Consider the following 5,002-nt stretch of genomic DNA (forward strand, 5'->3'; position numbering starts at 1 on the left):
TTGTGATAGCGTGTCCGCAACCGAAGCGGTACGCACTGTGAACATCGGTTAAATACATCAAGAAAAGAATGTACATCCATACTACTATTCCAAATCCGAAAGGAAACCCACCGTTTAGAAACATAACTAGTAAGGGAATAGTGCCTGTTATCAGATAAAACGTATCTTTCTTCAGATTTTTTGGCGATACTCGTGGATTGACTTCTGACGTGCTACCGGGCCTCGTGGTTTCATTCGCACTGCGTTTCCTCACATGTGATACTGTCCACCAGGCTGCTGAACTTTCAAAGTCTTCTAGTGGTTTATTTGATACTTCACACCACTTACCGTTAACGTCACTAACGTTTGCTTTGACAGTTTTTGTTTCGATTCCTACTGTACTGGGCTCGTCATGTCGAAAATACTTCCCTTGCAAGCGTCTACATGTTGACGTCTTTCCCACACCGTGATCTCCTAAAATTAAGATTTTTGATCTATTAAAAGGAAGTCTTCCTCTTACTCTTGCTTGTTCATAAGCTGTTTTAATCTCCGTATCGTCTGCAAGTACACGCAAATTAAAGCTACGTTCATATGAGTGGAAGCCTCGTAGATAGCTTAAATCTTTTTCATTCATCTCGACGTAGACCTGTTCTTTCAAGTATTGCTTTTAGACTAAGATGCTTCACTGAAATGGAAGTAAATATACAGCAGACCTAGATATATAGAGGTGAAACCGGAAACATGTAATCTTGTTAGTATGATATAACATTAAAAATAACTTATAAAGGAAATTGTGGTCTTAATGATGAAAGACAATACTTTGTATAATTATATGTTTGCTACATCAGGAAGTTTTCACAAAGACGGTTAAGAGTAGGCCCCTAGATTCGATTTTATCCACCACTTTCATCATCGAGTATATATTCGGCACTCACACCCGCTGCCCTACAGTATTTTCACACACCAAAATGACTCGATTGAGTCCCTGTGATCCACATACAGTACCTCAAACCAAATTGTACGGTATACAACATCAAGGGTAGCGGCATACTCAGCTAAGGTCCTAATGATTCGAGTAACCCACAATTGGAAATTATTTAATAAATCATCTATTACTGAAATGTAATGGCTGTTGGTTGGTAGGTTATTTCAATCATTTACATTTTAGTGGCGTATCTGAAGGCTTGAAATTGGGGTGCTGATGGGGGGCGCGAAGGTGAAGTTGGGGGCCTCGATGATCAGTTGAGGGGCGCTAATTCGCAAAAAAGATTTTAGGTGAATATTAACTACTTGATAGTGATTTTTTGGGGGCTGGGGGGTCGCGAGTAATTTTTGGGGGGAGGGGGCGCACGCGCACCCTCTAGATACACGACTGACATTTAACTGTTAAACTAAGTTGAGACATTTAGCAGATGCAGATAATTTATCGATATAGGTCTATAAATTCCAATCGTTATAGCTACCTAGTATTGAATCCAATACTATTACTGTACATCCTTTTCAATTAATTTACAACAAAACAAAAGGTGATATACACTGATGATATTTTATTAGTAGGAGCATGTAGGAGATACAGTTTAAAGTTTAAAAAAAAATAAGCTTAATATTTTGTGACACATGGGGACTTATTGTGAACGTAAATAAATAAAAAGAAATAATGGTATTTTAAAATGGAGGATGGAAAAAATGGTATTATAAGAATGTTCAAATGGAAATTGTTACATCATGCACAGATCAGGAGTTGTATTTAATTAAAACGGTCATTGGAATAATGCAATAGAACACAACTGTCAAAAGGCCAATAATGGATTATTGGCCTTTCTTTAATCTTGAAGAAATCGGATATCTAAAAATAAATAATGGATATATATTTAATAAACTCTTTAATACAAAAATTTTACCAATTTTAATTTATGAGTGTGGAATTTTTGTGATACACACGTTTTTCCAGATGTATTTTAGAACTTGTCAAAAACGCTCATTGTTGCCGTTACTGCAGAAATTGGCAGATATCCATTGTAAATTGATTTCATTATTTCTCTTATTCGTTATTGGTTACATATTATTGAAATTTGTCAAAGATAGGCTTCTTTTTAAATGATCAGTTAATTAAATTTAAGAGAAATGAATTGTGTTGTGCTAAGCACGCTACACATTTATTTTGATTCACTGGCTTTGGGTATGCTTGGTTCGAATAGAAAATTGAAAACAAGAACAGATTTATCAAGAAGTTAAATTTAGATTTATCTACCTTGATAATTAGAAATATTTTAAACATTTTACATTCAAAATTAAAGTACTTAGCGTCTTTAAAACAAAAATAACAATAAGTTAAGTACCATTTTTACATTTATATTTAAACGTCAAGACTGTTTAGAGGTCGACAAAGATAATAAATTAAGGAAGTAAATGCAGTTCGCGATATAGTGAAACGTCCATGAGGGCGTCCATCGAGCAATTTTCCTCCATCCTAGAGGCGACGCTATATGTTTATAATAGATAAATCAAAGGAACCGCTCGAGTTTGTTTGTTTACTTAGTTTCTCCACTTCGTTAAATGGCCACATTATTTTCTCCATTCTAGAGAGGGCGGACGTTCCATCAATTTTAATGAAAAATACGCGTAGAGCTCATTCTTCTGCAATTTAAGTTATTTGAGGTCGAAGGAAAGAAGGAATAAAATGCCACACCAATGTCGTAAACTCTAATTTAATTTAAAATCGAAGACGAATTCCATTTTACATTAATTTGTCCCTTCTATTCCCTGATCAGAAATTACTTTATTCCTAAATTATATTATAGTTTTCCTTGCATTGATATTTTTTATTTATGGATGACTAACATAAAATTAACACAAAAAGTATCAAATTATGCTTGTTTTGGTTTTAAGAAGAGAACTGATTATTTTGCAACACTAAATACTCTTGAATATATTCTAATATAAAGGCCAGTGTTTTATATATTGAATGAATAAAACCTGATTTAAGGGAACGAAGAACAGATTTCGAGCTTTGAAGGATTGTCGACCATGATCTATGAATTTGTGAAATTTAAATCAAATCCCTCGTCTCACCTAATAGTCCTAATACATTTTCTTTTACACAAGGTCAAAAAAGTTATTCGGCAAGAGAAATTTGTTTGTTTTTGTCTTGAATATAGCAAACTTTATGACTAGTGAGCTTGACTCCGCCGAACAGGAAGGAACCCATTATGAAATCGCATATTGTACAATTTCATTAATGTCCTGCCGAGCACCATCCTGGTTCTTAGTCTTCGGGGCAGGAATATTAAGTATTAATATATTATTATTTACTGTAAACTTTTACTAAATTAATCTAAGCCTGTATCTGTTCCTATCAGAGTTTGGAAACTGAAATACGCCAATGATTATTTATAAAAGTAAGAGTACAAATATAAAACTATGAACTATGATGAGAAAGAAACTTTGAACAGGCCATAGATTTAGCTTCGGTTCATATAAAAACTGGCACCATCTCCGTTATGTTTATTTCCATTTTGGGAGGTAGGTCTTTACTGATTAGTTTATAAGCACTTTTAATTACATAGTTATTGATAGACGAGAGATCTACAAAAACCGAAACGTCCACTGATTAATCTTGGATAAGAAAGTATAATACATACTCCAAGTATTACAATGCACGCCATTGTGTTGAATTCAATATTTTGATATTAATTTTGTCATTATCAGGAATCACAAGGTGAAAAGTTATAGGTAAATGTAAGGTAGGGTAACGGGTAGGATAATTAGCCTAAACCCATTCTGTGCTGAATTGCGTATGGGCGTGGTCCGTGGATCCTTTCTTGCACATCTCATTTGTTATAAAACATACACAAAATGAAAACTTTATATATTGTATATCATGTTTGATTGTTTTACATTTTATTACCTGTGACAAAATTATATACTGAACCAGCAACATTAGTCAAATAACAGATTACATGTTTAGCACTTGTTGACTTTCCGCTACCACTTTGCCCCAGAAAAAAATGGACTGGTCTGTTCGTGAGGTAAGTAGATTCTTGTCTGTGTGGCATAAATATGTGGAGGCATATCCTCTGCCTTGCAACCTTTAAACACTGCAGAACCTGTAACATCAATTACATAACAACAATAAATACAAGTTAATTATAGATTTGCAGCTAATAGATAATACAATTGAAAGTAAAACACAATGGATATAAATGCAATAAACAGTAGACTGAAAATAAGAGAATATTAAAGTGCATACTGTAAATCATTAAACTTTTGTTGAAACTCAGACAATATGAAAATCAAAACATATTGCAAAAATATGAACAGGTTTATGAAATATGGAAATATAAATTTATAAGAACAAAAAAAAAAAAATTAGAAATAAAGATATCAATCATAATAATAATTTAAATACCAGATTAAATCTAATTACAATTAATGACAACCAAAACATTTTATTTTAAAATTAAAAATTATGAAGTAATATATAACCATTATTATAATTACTTTATATATAATTAGAAAATGTTTAGAAAGTCAAAACATATGAAATGCTTGACAATACCAAATGCTTGTTAAATATCGCCACAAAATTAAGTAGAGTGATAAGCTGGTAAGAATATTTGTGCCATGAGAATAATGGCTTGATAGTTTTTACCATGGAAACCAATGAGCAGCACGTTGCATTAACAGGGATATGGATAGGAATATTTCGAATCACACCAAGATCCCCTGTTTCAGTGGGGTCCTTCTAGTGGTGAATTGGGCAGTACACCGGGATGTAATCCCCTACTCTTCCGAAGAAACGCGCACATGCACCATATTACACATGGAATCAACCGTGACCAGTGGCCGCCGTAAAGAGGCGCTTACATGTTCACATCATTTCACAAAGGCAGGGGCTTAAATGAACCAAGCATCGGGGTAACACCCTAACCGAATATGCAATGGGTTCTTTTGAAGCGCAAACGAGCTACATGTGTCCGCATTCGAAGACTTGGTTCTACCAACCGAACCCTGGGCGAGGAGC

This window comes from Anneissia japonica, unplaced genomic scaffold (assembly GCF_011630105.1).
Source record: "Anneissia japonica isolate Jap-2015-1 unplaced genomic scaffold, ASM1163010v1 scaffold287948_len850469_cov200, whole genome shotgun sequence".
In the NCBI taxonomy this organism is placed as follows: Eukaryota; Metazoa; Echinodermata; class Crinoidea; order Comatulida; family Comatulidae; genus Anneissia; species Anneissia japonica.